The sequence below is a fragment of the Eutrigla gurnardus genome (genome assembly GCF_963514095.1).
Source record: "Eutrigla gurnardus genome assembly, chromosome: 11".
Lineage (NCBI taxonomy): Eukaryota > Metazoa > Chordata > Actinopteri > Perciformes > Triglidae > Eutrigla > Eutrigla gurnardus.
The window spans coordinates 19,676,713-19,693,179 of NC_139925.1; the positions used below are offsets into that span (position 1 = coordinate 19,676,713).

General features: G+C 39.3%; 1 long non-coding RNA gene across 2 annotated transcripts in view; it reads right to left on the reverse strand.

Moving 5' to 3' along the window:
* Positions 1–14,328, reverse strand: part of LOC311020840 — a 324,545-nt gene extending 310,217 nt beyond the window's left edge. The window contains exons 1-3 of one of the 2 annotated variants that reach the window (XR_014597944.1): positions 14,022–14,328; positions 13,501–13,599; positions 13,272–13,376 (exon numbers count right to left, since the gene is read on the reverse strand). This is a non-coding gene — a long non-coding RNA (uncharacterized lncRNA). Of the gene's footprint in view, positions 1–13,242; positions 13,377–13,500; positions 13,600–14,021 lie in introns of those variants that run through there. The other variant, XR_014597945.1, reaches the window with a different exon arrangement.
* Positions 14,329–16,467: the final 2,139 nt, after the last annotated feature.

The following is a 16,467-nucleotide window of genomic DNA, read 5'->3' on the forward strand; positions in this document are numbered from 1 at the left end:
GCTGTTATAGACATGACACACAGCATGTTGTGTGTGTGTGTGTGTGTGTGTGTGTGTGTGTGTGTGTGTGTGTGTGTATGCGCGCATGCTTCCCCGACTATAACTGTGTCTGTTTTACACTGGAAATCATGTTAGCGGAGTTATTTAGGACCTTGTGCTTCTTTAACTATGTACCAGTGTTTTTTCTGTACACATACTGTACACACTCAGTCACACTGAGACAGATAATCAAACACTATTACTGTCCTCAGTCTTTAGACCAACTTTATTGCTGCAACCATTTACAGGATGGTGACATCATTGAAAAGAAATGGTCGATGTACTTTCCACATTATAACATGTGTGTGTGTCTCTTAATTGAGAGTCCTAAAGGGCAAACAGTGTGTTGATGCCTATTTATACATGTGGATGTGGATGTGTGTGTGTGTGAGTGTGTGTGTGAGTGTGTGTGTTGTTAAGAGTTGCTGATCATGTGGACATTTAATCTGCCCGTGATGGAGGATGATTGATTTGCTGGATAGATTTTCCTCCTAACGTGACTGCACGCACATACACAGGACGAGAAAAAAATGTCATGGATGGGAAATGGATTGACTGGAGCTCTGTTAACCCTTCACCTAGAGGACGTATGTGTGTGTGTGTGTGTGTGTGTGTGTGTGCGTGTGTGTGTGTGTGCGTGCAGATCTATGGGTTTCTGAACTCCTCAGATTGGAAAGAAAAAAGTAGTTGGGACAAAAGAGGAAGATATGAGCATAAATTATGTTTTTTTTTTGTGGCAGTGCAGGTCATTTCAGCTTCTTACAACAACCACATCAGAGGCAAGTCATTATCCACCATAATTAATGAGTTCACATTAAAGATCCTGACCATGGGAACAAGCAGCATCTATCTTGAGAACAAGTCACAGGTCCATCTCAGTATCAGATTGAGTGATACATTAACTGCCAGTCCTACTGAAATGCTCACCGGAAGATTGAACTGGTATTAGAGTCTACAGCATTAAATAATCATTGTACTTGTGTTTTAATTCATTTGTGATGATGTATTTTAGTTAAAAATATTTTATTGTTTCGTTTTTTTTTCATGCATGTCTTGGGTTTGGTCTTTTTACATCCTGGGACCATGTTGGGAATACAGATTTTCACTTGAACTTGTTTTGTTGTCTGCAATCCATAATTCAATTATATCATGTGCTGTATGGTTTTTTGGGGGGTCTCTTTTTTGGGAGGGGGGTCCTAGGGGTTTTAGACATTGGACGTGGACTACCATTTGTATTTATAACCACAAGTGTAACAATCCAATGTTACACTATGATGCTGAAGGTCCCCTAGCCTTAGAGAAGTAATAATTTTAACCCAAACAACGATGTGACCCTAAACCAAAGTGGTTCCTGTGCACAAGCCTAACCAAACCTTCATCTTTGCTATGTCACATCACAAAACTCATGTGTTTGTCTACGGTGATTTGTAATGGTTTGCCTGCTGATGTCAAATCAGACTCTATAAGATGTGTTCGTGTAACTCACTTGTGTGTGCGATCAACATTATTGTGGAGTGTTACAGCCTCACACAACTTAACTAACTAAATGCTGTCAAAACATAACCGCAACCGTTACATGGTAACGACAAGATGTTAAGTGACAGGTGAAAAGCCAAACATATGTATTAATAACACAGCAGCAAATGTTGTGCTGTTTACACGCCTTCCTATGAGATCGGGTTATTTCACAAACGTGCATATTGTGTACAGATAACCGTACAGGTAACGCTGAGACTGGTGTGGATATTAACTGTCTCTTCTTTGCTCCTCGCTCCTGTTTTGCTCGTTGCTGAAAGTGTTTATCCTGCTCTATTCAAAACAAGGTTATAGAAAATCAAGTTGCTCTCTATGGAGAAGGAAATGTGTCTTCTGGTGTAAAGCGTGTGCTATGAAGGACATGGCGAAGCCTTCAAAGAATGAAAGGCTATTGTCTGTCAGATAAAAACCTCCAAACTTATGTCTATTAATCTGAAAATGAGAATCGCTGTTAAGTTTCCTATTGCTTAGGGATGCAAAGTTTGAATTTATTTTATGACCAACCATGAAGCAACACAATTTTTTATTTTTGTTTAACCAATAGCATTAAATGTTCAAAATTCCCCAAACTGTGACCATCCCTATGTGGATTTGAATGTATCCTTCTTTGGCATTTACAAATGTACTCAACTGACTTGGCTGTTCTTTAAAACATCAAACTCTGCATCTTGATGTTCTATAACGTCCCATCCTGTTTCATTCTGCTGCATGTTTGCATGCTGTTATCATCAGATGTTTCACTGCTGTCATTTTGATATTTATATAAATACATTTGTCTGTGTGAATTGTTCTCTTATGTGATGTCAGCCATCGGTCACGAAAGATGATAAAGGTAAGGTTTCGTTTTAAGTTCACCACTGGTCTTTGTTCCAGATGTTTACAAAAGAGATTATGTGTAAAGTCAATCATTTGTACAAATCTTTTTTGTACAAATCCCAAAAATGTAGCATGATGCTATCCTCACATAGAAAATGCATACCATAAACATTCTATGCCGAAATGCCCACACCTTCACAAAAACCTACAAAAATTAATCTGAAAAAACAGGAATCCAACTCACGAGAGAAAAAAAAAAACAAGATTAAATGTATTCAGCTACATAATTGATCCCTAAGGGCTTCAATTTTCATTACGTCGCATAATTTGAAATCTTATTCCACCTGCTCTTTCCTGCAGCCAAAAGCGATGTTTAGAGGAGGCCGCGCCTTTGCTGTTTGCAGGTCTTAGATTGTGGATCAGCATCCCCCTCCCTATCATATCTGCCCAATCCATGGACTATTTTATGTCCAGGCTCAAAACCCACGTTTACTCACTCGCCTTTGGATCCTCCTGATGTGGCATATTTTTGTGTGTGTGTTGTTATATTCAACCCGTGAGCTGTGTGCATTGATGTTTAGGCCATGTTTCTTTTATCTGTGATATTTTAGCTCCCTGCTGTCCGTGCAGCACTTTGGTCAATGCAGGTTTTTAAATCTTTATCAAAGCCTTTATACATACATTTGACTTGCCTGGATAATGCTGGGATACACTTGGGAGCATGCATTACTTTGTAAGTGATTCTAGATATCGTGTGGTCACTAAAAACATTAGGATTCATTCTCTGGGGACATCCACAGCAAATGTCATAACCATCTGCCTTTCTCATTATGAGGGGGCTCTCTGTGAGTGAAAAAAGAGAGAAGGGCTTATCTTTCATGGCCGTCCACCTGTCAAGTCCACTTTTGATCACACTTTTAGCCTGATGGTGACTCTCGACAAAATGTCAGGGGATCCACAAAAGACAACAGTGTTTACCCTCTGGTGTAGGCTAAATGGATATCCACCCTTTCTCTCACCCAGACTAGACTGAACATGTAACGTATGTGGACCATTCGAGGGGGGGGGGGCTGCTGCAACACTACGCTACCACTGAAATCAATTAAACATCTACACCAGGCATGTAGGGGGTGAGTATGCACCATTACATGTTTTATGTGAAGTGTACATCGCCCTGTTGCACAGAATATAAAGTGTCAATTGAGAGTCATGGCCCTTCTGGTTGTTTATTTTAGAAACAATATGTATGATTGTCAATGACAAGAGACAAATCATTTAATTTTTAATAACACATATGATGTCTCAAGGCAGTTGTTGTTTGACTGGTGAAGAAACTGAGAAAGTGCTTAACTAGAAAGACGACACACCCAAAAGTGCCATCTTTCTCTGAAACTACGACGCCTCTGTGTTTGGTACCAGGATGTAATGTTAACACTGACAACAGGTCACGATCACTCTCTGCTTCTAGCTAATAAAAAGACAAAAAATACATCAGGTAAGATACCATTACATTTGTGCATAAAACAAAGCTAAGTGAGCTAGCCAGCTAGCCAAACTTACGGCCGTGTTGGTGTGTGATTTTACGACAAACCTACAACAAACTGTGACTTTCTTGACTTGCTTAATTATCTTTTAAAAGGACAAACATATTTGTAATTCATGGTATAATCCAAAATGATTTGTCCCTCACCACTGACTACTGTACATATTTTTTCAAATAAGAGCCCATGGGAGACACGGTAAGGAGGTGACTTTGCCTCTATCTATATATTTTACATTACCCCACCAATATGAATACCTGACTGCCAATGGTACTGTTGGCCTCTGATTGTAATGATGACCAACATAAAAAGTGAAAAATAATTGCAGGACAGATGCAGTGAGTTAAAAAGTAAAAAAATAAAAAATCTGGTCTTTGTTATTTATCCTTTGGTTGATGCTCTTTCTGTAAGTGTTTTCCAGTGTCTGCATTTTTAGGTGAACCTCCCCCAGAATTCTGGACTTATTGTATTTAAATAGAAGCTAGGATGTGAGATTCTTCAGTGTACTGCAAAGCCAACTGGAGCTAAGAGAAGTTGGAGACTTTATATGTGGGCGTAGATGATAAAAGAAAGTAGAAGGCAGAGAGGGAGAGAAGGGAAAAGTTTTTGAGAGAACCAGAGGTACCTGGGAGTGTTAGCGATGAGGAGAGACAGAACAAGCCTGGGGAAAAAAAACATCCCATCATCCCACCTCGTATGGTGTACGCAATCACCATCGTAATTTATCACCTGGGAAAATGTCCTTGATGCAACCCTCTGTGTCTTACTGAGTCGTACCGAGTTCACAGGTAAATAAATAATGTTACATACATTAGGAGCCTACTTGGTCAACAGGCTGACCACCATCACCAAGGGCACATGTCCCAAAGATTTCATTGGCTGTCCTTGGTTCACTCTAGTAAGTCATTAACTTTCCTTTTACCGGTTAAACCCAAGCAGGCTTCTCAGAAGAGTAAAATAGATTCACTATAATAATAATAAGGTCATGAGTAGTGAAAAAAAAAACCTTACCTATAGCACTCTGATCATAGCACTGTTGCTCTTGAAGTACTACTTTACTCAGATGAGGACCTAACACTTGTTCTATTTTTAGCTCTTACTTTATCGGCAATGATACGTTGTGGTTTCTTTGTTTCCTTCTTTTGACAAATGTACTTATTGTAAGTCGCTTTGGACAAAAGCGTCTGCTAAATGACCTAAATGTAAATGTAGTGTTAAAGAGTTTGCTCAATTTTATATGGCTACTAATATCAGGTCAGCGTGTAATACATAGGAAAAACTGTTGTATACAGAATTGTGAGAGAAATTGTAAGAGAGAGGAGCAAAAGGATGAGAACAATCTGTCAGCCACCATACTGGTCATGAAAAAGTTAAGTGGCTCTGGTTGCTGTTATGACTCCTGTGTCCACCACAAAGTAGGATCCAAATCGGCTTTCTACTGGCATTGTTTTCGTGCTGAGTGACACACGAAAAAGGAGAATTTCTGTCCCTGCTCACAAAACAATATTTTATCTAAAACAAATGATGACTTTTAAACATTTGTTTTGTTAGAATTACCATATGATTAAAGGAGTTTAAAACCATAGATAATTACCCTATGAATCATTTTTGATGTTCACAGGGAAAACACAAATGGAGACGTCAGCCATGAATGTGGAAGCTTATTGGAAAATGACATAAATAATTAAGACCACCTAAAATACAACATAGAACCATCATAATTAAACGTGGGCCCACCCAAGCATTCCATGGCTGTTGAAATATAATTTGATTTTGTAAGTTTGTAATAATGGAGCGGCTAATACCCAATTGTATTTTTTCTTAATGATAAATATGCAATTGCATTTGTGACGCCAACGCGGCTTCAGGTCATATCGCAATTTCACACCAGTGGGAGGAAGCAAGGAAAACACTAAGTTTGCACAAGTTTATGTTCAGAAAGAATCATTTTTGACAAAGAGAAACACAACTATTTTCAGCTGCTATTAGAACTAAATATGGGTCATTCCGTGTCATTTCATCAAATGCTTCCCACCTGACCATCTCAGAATGTCCTGAAAAAATTCAAGTACAAAGACACACTTGTTAATAGGACAAATCCAAAATATTAGGTCTCTACTATCAATAGTTTTTAATGAAACATCATTGAATGAAGGGTAGTTTAAACGTTTTTTGGCATCATGCTCTGAAAAGTCATTTTTAAACAGCAATATCTGGAAAACTATCTCACCTGTGGCCTTCAAAATTTCTACAGTGTATAGCTGTTACGAAACGCCTCCAGATATGGAATATCAGGGGTGTAGCTCAATGATAACCTAGTATGGTAGGTACTTAAAAAGGGGCTTGTTGAAATAAAGTAGTACATTTGAAGAGTGGCTGAGCTCCCATTTTTGCAGAGAAAAGACTTCTATCACTTCTGTCTCTATCTCTGGTGTTAGCTTAAACATTCTACAAAATATGGTCTGTCTTAGATGATTAGTTTCACAGATATTAAGGCTCAAAAATGGAAGTAAACACATCTTTGCCCAACTTCAGAGTCATATTCCAAAAAACTGACAAGTATCAGGTCCAAACTTACTTTTTTTAAAAGATCATATTCTTGTTAAAATCATATTAAAAAATCGGGAGGGTGTTTTGCCTCAATTTGTCGCAGTGATTTTTTAAAATCCTGATATTGGTGGGGTTTTTGTGGCCGGTCTTGGTACTGCATGTCCTAAAAGCTACCAGTAAACATCACAGCAAGGCAATTCAATTGTGTTTTTTACCATTTACCAAAGACTTACATGTGACTAAATGTTACTGATAAATTTAGCCTTACGAAAACATTAAAATGTAGCACAGTTGTAGTTACTGAGGGAATATGAGAGAGTACAGAGAATATGTCCTTGAATGTGAGTTAAACATAGTAAACAAACTGCATAATATTGAAGACTTTTGTCATACTTTAAGTATATAAATTACACAACCAAATCAAATAATAATCTTAATTTGAGCATAAAGATTTTACATTACAGTACAAAAGTCTCCAAAGTTTGATATTGAATAACAGTTTGTCTATATGCTCACTATGAGGGATCACACATTTTTCATCTTTTAGATCCAATTCCTTCGTCACATTCATTAATTTGTCAGTCACTTTACAAATTGTCTAATGTACATCTCTGCTCTGTTGTGCTCATCTTTTTTGATGGCATACATGCGCCCAGTTTCTGTAGAGGGAACGTCAAATCTTGCAATTCTATGCTGCAGTGGGACATTAGACACGTCTTCTCTCCTTGGCCAGTAGAAACTCTTGGCAGGGCCATGTGGGTGCATGAGCTGAACCAGTACATCTTCATCTTCATCTGAAACATCTCTGATACTTCCTATCCACCATTTCTGATCATAACTCACATATTGTCTCATAGTGAGCATAGAGACAAACTGTTATTCAATATCAAACTTTGGAGACTTTTCTACTGTAATGTAAAATCTTTATGCTCAAATTAAGATTATTATTTGATTTGGTTGTGTGATTTATATACTTAAAGTATGACAAAATGTACAGTCTTCAATATTATGCTGTTTGTTCATGGTTTAAGACATTAAAAGCTGCTTTCAGCATGTTCAACTCACATCCAAGGACTTATTGCCTTTACAACTGTGCTATATTTTAATGTTTTCGTAAGGCTAAATTTATCAGTAGCATTTAGTCACATGTAAGTCTTTGGTAAATGGTAAAAAACACATTTGAATTGCCCTGCTGTGATGTTTACTTGTAGGATATTAAGACATGCAGTACCGAAAACGGCCACAAAAACCCCACCAATATCAGGATTTTAAAAAATCACTGCGACAAAATGAGGCAAAACACCCTCCCGATTTTTTAATATGATTTTAACAAGAATATGATCTTTTAAAAAACGTAAGTTTGGACCTGATACTTGTTGTCAGTTTTTTGGAATATGACTCTGAAGTTGGGCAAAGATGTGTTTACTTCCATTTTTTAGCCTTAATATCTGTGAAACTAATCATCTGAGAGAAACCATATTTTGTAGAATGTTTAAGCTAACACCAGAGATAGAGACAGAAGTGATAGAAGTTTTTTATCTGCAAAAATGGGAGCTCAGCCACTCTTCAAATGTACTACTTTATTTCAACAAGCCACATTTTAAGTACCTACCATACTAGGTTATCATTGAGCTACACCCCTGGTATTTCATGTCTGGAGGCTATTAGTAACAGATATACTCTGTAAAAAATTTGAAGGCCACAGGTGAGATAGTTTTCCAGATATTGCTGTTTAAAAATGGCTTTTCAGAGCATGATGCCAAAAAACGTCTAAACTACACTTCATTCAATGATGTTTCATGAGAAAACTATTGACAGTAGAGACCTAATATTTTGGATTTGTCCTATTAACAAGTGTGTCTTTGTACTTGAATTTTTTCAGGACATTCTGAGATGGTCAGGTGGGAAGATTTTCAGAAATTTGATGAAATTACACGGAATGACCCATATGTAGAATACTTTTCCTCCTTGATTTCTAACTACACTCTTATTTCTTGACTTATTGATGGCTCTAATGTACCATCCCTTCAGGGTCCTGTGTTTCAAACCAAGAGCTCTGTCCTTTCCTCTGCTCTCTTCAAATCTCCTCCCTGCCTCCACTTCCCCTCTGCCTCTCCTTTCTTCTATATATTAATATTTCATACAAATAATAGAAGGCCCATTCAGGATGTGTAATCTCCATGTTTTAATAATAGGGAGGCTCACAACATACCTTTAATCAAACACACACACACATCCACATATTCACCATGAAATCAACTATTTTACACAAATTGCAGCAACAATGAGAGATACAGCTCCAGCACTAATTTGTGACTAAGACATTGCACTGGTGTGATTTTACGTTTGAATTTTGCATGGTGCAGCTTTGCTTATCCCCCCAACAAAAAGTAGACCTGAAAGTTTGTAATAAAGATATTGGAACTGGGCACATTTCCATCAACTGGTGTGGAGCGAATACACTCGGCTACAGCAGAGTTTGGTCAGAAGCTGCAACATGGCTGTGATCCGCCAGTAAACAGTGTAGAAGATAACAGAAACAAAAAGCCTTGCCTTGACCATCTAACCATCTAGAAATGAAATGGAGGAATTCAGGAATTCCTTACATTATGGGAATATCTGAGAAGATGCCGAAAGCAGAAACAGCTGATAAATCATGCGAGTTAAACGTTTGCTGCATCAGGATTCATTCAGCAAAGATCCGTATCCAATTTAACCACCTCAAGCGAGCACAAGAACTTGTCACCATATTTGTGTAAGTTTGATTGAATTTTGTGGTTTCCATACAGCATTTCTAACACGATACTTCAAGATGTGCATAGATACAGGTTCTCTACCTCTTTTCTCTCAGCTGTACAGAGATAGATCAACGCTCCACTGAGCTTCAAGAAAAATCTCCCCGGCTCCCTCCACCTCGACACTTCTCAGTTTCTGCTCCTCCACCTCCCCTGATCTCTCGTATTGGTTAGCTCAGTGAGAGATGGCAGACAAGAGCCCCTGCTGTGGTTACAATCCTTCCACAGCGGTGTCTCTCCTTCTCCTCTCTCTGTGTGGCTCTCTTATTCCCAGCCAAGAATGTGCAAATGGTGACCCAGAGGAGTACAACACTTTTACAAGATCAAAACAGAACAAATCATATTCACACAATTCTATCTTGACATACACAGTTTGGGTTTTATTCACCAAGGTATTGAGATATCCATCTCCTCGCCGGTGCCGGTGCCATTTGTGGTGCTGAAAAACTTTGGCAAATAATATTTAAAAATGCAATAGCAACATCTCTTTCCACAATCAGATAAACAAAGAGCATGCTGTCAACAGTATTCAGCTGCTTTCTTCAGTAGAAAGTAACAACATCATTCTCCATCCTTCCCCTAAAACCTCTGGCCTCCGATAATGGTTGAACCAGCTTGGAACCCAGCAGAACCTCAGTCGACTTCCCCCTTTCCTCTTCCACTTCCTACATCTGAAAAGTAACATTAATATGGATCAAACTACAGCTAGTTCCATATACGCAAGAAATGCAATTGGTTCTAAGGTGAATAATATTTCATCATGGTGCAAATATTCTGGTTTTTAATCTTTACAATTTGAACATCTTTCAAAAGTAAAAATGTTTGCATGAATCCTCCTCACCCTCCTCCCTTGTCTACCAAAGCACACAGGCAGCTACAGCTCAGAGGGAGAGCGAAGGGCTGATCGACCCCGAAGAAAGGCAGGCGAGAAGATGAAAATGTGAAAGTGGACGTCCCATTGTGACAGTTAATGTATGTCCCAATATTCATTACATGTTCCTGTCCTCCCTTCTCTCGCCTCCCCCTTGACGGCACAACCTGGGTGGGATTTAAATAAAACGGCGTGTGCGGGCATGCGTGAGTGAGGGAGACAGCACAAAGGAGAGAGCGAGAGAGAATCAAATCTCTGCTGTGTAAAGTCCTTATTAAAGTTTCTGCTTCATAACACAGAAGCATTTCCGCAGACCCATGCAGAGCAGCCGTGCGACACAGGGGGGGGGGGGGGTTGTTGCAGCCAACAGGGTTGTACCCCTCTGTATTTCAATGTTGGTGTATTGTTATGCATCTGTGTCACGATGTTGCAGAAGCTCAACATGCACCTGTTTTCTCAGACGTGCTCCTGATGGCAGAGGACATTGTTAAAAAAAAGAAGAGCTGAAGTTGAAGAAAGGTGCAGCAGTGAATCAGTCGCTCAATAAATGTATTTTGCGGTTTCCATTATGAACATCCCCATAAAGTTAATAAAATATATGCAAATGCAATTACATCACAGCACATTTATAATCAGTGGGTTAAATCCTATGTGAATTTATGCATCAGTAGCTTTATATGATGCCTCTGCAGTAGGAGGAGAACATCTCTGCACCGTAAATCTCACCATACAGTAGCAAACTGAGCTCAATGTGTCCCCCACAAAATAACTGGTTTCAGGTCAACCCATTTTAATTTAATTGTTGGTTAGTTTGGTTCCCCTATTTTTCTGAACATCTGAGCGGCCACATCCGCGTTATGTCAGATCACTCATCAAAGGACGTGCAGAGCTTCTGGGCGACGAGAGGCCAGCAATGGCAAAACATGACACCTGGCCATCTCTGAATCCTGCTTATTGTGTGATGAACACTCTCTCTGACGAGTCCCAGTCAGCGAGGTGGTCATCCAGCCTCTTGGCAGCCGATACACACGAACCCAGAAAACCTCACAAAGCAGGTGATTTTGACACACATGACACCCAACAAACTATTTAAAGTTTCATGTACTGACCTCGTTTTGAAACTAAAATGACGCACATGGACGTGGACGAAACAAAACCTTGTGCCCCTGATCAGGCTAACCACTCAGACATGACTCTGTTTAAGCAGAGCTGAGTTGAGGCTTTGTGCGGCTGATAAAGCAGCACAGCTGACATCCCAATAACTAACGAATGGCATTCGGCAGATGCTTTTATATAAAGTGCCTTACACTCTCCTAAATGCATCCGCTCAGCAGCATTGGGCCGCCCCAGAGGGAGCCGACCCCGCCGGTGTTACCGCCTTCCTTTATCCAATTCAGTCAAACTGCTGAATCTTAGGACACCTCGAAATATATCCATTCATCCATCGTCTACTGCTTATCCTGCATTCAAGGTCGCGGGGGGCTGGAGGCGATCCCAGCTGTCATTGGGCGAAGGCAGGGTTCACCTGGACAGGACGCCAGTCTATCACAGGGCTGACATGTACAGACAGACAGTTGCACTTTTTTTTAATGGAGCCCTAACCATCAAATAACTATAGGCTTTAAAGGGGCCCTATTATGCTATTTTTCCACAAGTTAATATAAGTTATTGATGTCTCCAAACCTGGTCTTTGAATTCCTCAACTGGAAAAAACAATCGGAACATGTATTTCGAAGTGGATCACACTCCTCATTTTCAGCTTTTTTACCCCACTTTTTCAAACGGGTGAATCTGTCGGGGTATAGCCTTATGCTAATGAGATGACCCCCGACCCCGCTCCTACTGAGGAAGTGGTTGTGTCTCTCCGCCCCATGCTGTCCGCGTCCAGCTTGTTGTCATGGTTATGGTTCTACGCTACAAACTAACAGCGGTCCAGCCGTACCGCTTCGAACCGGACTCCGACCCAGAACCAGGACCAGCTCCTGTAAGAAGTTCCGACGCCGCGGATGCAGCAGGACGAACCTGAATGGTTAGTTAACATGTCTGTGTAACGTTTTGGACGGTAACTCGATGTGTGTTAGCGTAGCTAGCGCTAAGCACAATGACGCTAATGCTGCGTATTTCGCTCTATAAGTAACGTATCAGTGAGCTATTTCGGCAACAATTAATATCGTTAGTAGTGCCGTGTTGTTGACAGTTCACAGCATGTGCATGTTTTCCAAATGGGGACGCAACATTATATTTAAACGGATGAAAATCCGATGAAAACAGCGTCCTGTATGCGGGCAGTTTGTTTACATCACATTAACGGGATTAAAAACTTGATCCTCTACACATAAAGATATACAAGCAACAGGATTTGGTCAGTATCATGTCGTCCTCCAGAATTATGTGCTGAATTGTGAATTATAGGCTGGCTGCTGTGTTTTATAAACGTGATTGTGCTCCATCTCAACATTACGTGCCAAACTTACTGTTACAAAATTCAAACATGAGGTTTACACCTCAGCTTGTCAGCAAAGTCAGTCAGGTTACCATATTAACAAGATTTGTTGTTGAAATGCTCAAATTCTGTACTATATTCATCTAGGTGACTAAGTAGGCCTTCAGACACTGAACATGTCTGCTGCATGGAGACACCACGGGTAATGTTACTTTGTTACACTAAGTTGTCTGTTGAGATTATTATTCACATAACATGACGATGATCATGATTCATACTAGGTAAGAAGACGGATGCAGCAGCTGGAGGAGGAAGAGGCTTGGAACTGTCTGTCTGAATGTTCTCTCTCCAAAACGCATGAAATATATATACAGCTGGTTATGGTGCTTTACACGTAAGAGGAATACAGCAGTCTGTTGTTTGTTTATCAATTGTGTTTTATAAAAAAATAAATCCCTCTATGCAACATATTATGCAGTCTTCCTGACCAATACTTCAGTAATATTAACCATGACACATACAATTACTGTAAAGACTTTATTGTCAAATTAATCAGCAGTTGAAGTTCACAGTTATCTCAGAACACAAACGCAAACTGTTTGTGGCCGACTCTGCAGGGTCATATCAAGCTCTTCTGAAGTCAGGGAAGAGCTGCCCTCCAAAGTATCCTCCTCCTCTACCGGGTCTCGGCGAGCTCTCTGTGATGGTCTCCTTATTGGAGTGGTTGTGAAACAGGTCTGGAACCATGGCTGTGCCAACACCAAAGTCCTTGCAGGACACAGTAGCTGTAACAGAGTTGTATGGAGGAATGAAACCCATGATATCACATAATAGAAATACCCATCTGCACAACTACTAGTAGTTGCTGTTAAACCTGATCTAAAGTAGGCTACATGTCAGGCTACACACCTTTACTTGGGTAAGGAGCCTGTAGTCCTCCTAGACAGGTGAGTGCCAACAGTAGCTGCTGTGGTGGGTCGCTGTGGGACGCTGATGTGAGCTGCTGCTCTGTAAGCAGACAGACAGTCATACAGACACTACATCTGAAATGTGGAACACGTTACTATTTCACTATAACTGATGTGGTGACGCACCAATAGCTCGTAAAATCCCTTCGTTAGCGGTGCAAAAACAAACGTTTGGTGACGTCGTCTTTGCATCGGCGTGTATAAACAAACAGATCAGCTGCTCTCGCTGCCGCATTCAAGCTACAAAACGTTCCCAAGCAAACTGATGTCTAGCGTTATTTTACAGGTTTGGGGCCCGCAGTACTACGTATCGTTAACGGTCCTCAATATCAATACAATGGAAGCTTTTAACGCAACACGCCAATGCTAACTTTAGCGAAACACGCCAATGCTAACACACCAATGTTAAGAAAGCAACAGTAAACTGTAACACGGCATATTACATAATATTTAGAAACTTACCGCTTCAGTGTCTGTGGTTGGCTCTCGGACTGTCGGTATTGATCCAAACTTTAGCCTCAGGTTAGAGGTATATCCTGAGCTGTAGCGACCCATGTTGGCAAAGCTCCTGTCGGTGAAGTGCGTCGCACACACAAACACACATTTACGGACGTGTGTGCGCACATTTCCATCGTAGATGCTCCGACGATGCCAGTAAATATCAGCAATTGGACTGCCAACTCGCTTTCCGTTGATTTTGGCATTTTGGTTCACTGGTTTGTATGTACATCACACTGACAGCCAACAGGTATGGGGTTTATATGGGCGGGACCACACAGGTGGAGCGATTCTAATGAGCCGAGATGACCCATATTTTTTTTTTTTTTTTTTTTAACTTTATTTACATATTCAGTTTACAGATTATGTCAAACATTAACACATAACACAATTCATAAGAGCTGTTTCACAGATACAAAAGCACAAAATCAATAAATAGGATACAATTACAAAATACATTCCTGAGATCTCAGATAAGGTAGTATAATCATAATAAATAAAACAAATTAAATAAATAAATATTTGTATCTAATACAGTATAATTATGTCAATATGAATGTACGGTATGTAATAATCTTTGCAGTCTTAAGTTTCATTAATTGCCAGAGGGTACATCAAATATCTTTTCATAGTTATCTAAAAATTGTATATTCTTTTTATTTTTAACCAGGGCTAAGGATTTATATAGTGAGTTAAATTCAATCAAAAAATGAGGAAAGGTTGGCTTGGAGGTTGAAAACTTTTGCTTGTGAATAAAATATTTTCCCAACAAAATGAAAAAATTAACCAAATATTGAAGACACTTGTTCTTCTTATTTTCATAGTAACAGATGACATCTTTTAGGGAAAGACAGTACGAGATGTTAACATGTGTGAAGACATGAGAACCCAAGTCTGACCAAAATTTCATTGTGACATTACATTCAAAAAACAAATGGTTTAAAGTTTCATCAGCATGTCCGCAAAAAACACAAGAGCTGTCCACATCCATGAATTTCGAAATGAGGGAGTTAACAGGATATATTTTGTGAAGAATTTTGAAATGAGTTTCTTTTACTTTGTTATGAATACAGTATTTATGAGGTAAAAGCCATGCTTTTCCCCAGTCTATGTCCTCTAGATGAGAGCGCCAATAAAACTTTCCTCTTGGAGAAAACCTTTTTTTATCTTGAAAAATGTTTCTTATATGTTTGTTGTTACATTTTTTGTCTTGTATGTTAATACCATTCAAACGCAAAACAGATGTGTCCTCTGGGCTAATTCCTTCACAGAAGGATAGGTGACTTTTCATTAAATTAAGTAAACCAGAGGGGATTGCTTTTATCACCGAGTTGTATTCCTTGAAAGGTATGGGAAAATTATATTGAGATATAAAACTCTCATAAGAGAGGACAAGACCATGTTCATCCAAAACAGACAAGATATTATTTATACTTCTCTCAAACCATTTGGAATAAAAAAGAGATTTATTCCTTATAGTTATACATTCGTTATTCCATAACAGAGTTTTGTGAGGAGAAAAATTGTGGACGAAGCACAATTTCCAGGAAAGAAGTGATTGCTGATGAAATCTGGACAGTATGACCGGAAGTTTTCCGGGTGAATAGTTGCAGGATAAAATGAAAGCAAGCCCACCAATTTTGTCAAAAATATGATTGGGAATGAAGAACCACAATGAACTTTGATGTGTCAAACATCTTTTTAACCAATTGACTTTAAAATTATTTATAATATCAATGAAATTAAGCACTTCAAGACCACCTTCCGCTCTGCTGTTAGATAGAACTGCATTTTTAAGTTTGTGTGTTTTATTTCTCCAGATGAAATCCAGAAATATCTTGTTGATTTCTTTAGCAGTGGTATCATTCACAAAGAGAGAAAGAGATGGGTAAACAAAATGAGAGACGCCTTCAGCTTTCGACAAAAGGACCCTGCCGTGTAATGTTAAGTCTCTCTGAAGCCAAAGATTAAAAATGTCTCTAGTTTTTTTTATTCTTCCAGAAAAGTTAATTTGTTGCCTTGCTATTAAATTTTTTGTTATATGAATGCCCAAATACTTGACCGCGTTTTTTATTGGGATATTATCTATGAAGGTATCGTCGCAATTGTGTATGGGCAATAATTCACATTTAGATACATTGAGTTTCAAGCCTGATGCTAACTGTTTAACTAGATCAATAGCTTTGACCGAGATGACCCATATAAGGCACAGCAAAATTCGGTGCTGACGTCATTTAGTGGACATTCTGCAAACCGTTCGTTTATCGGGAGGATTTCTTTCAAACTGAGAAAGTGAAACAGGGAGATGGTGGTCTTTTCTGATACTGTGGGGACTTATTGACACCCCAGGGACCCATTTTAGGGTTGAAAAACATGGAAAAGTCGATTTTTCATAATAGGGCCCCTTTAA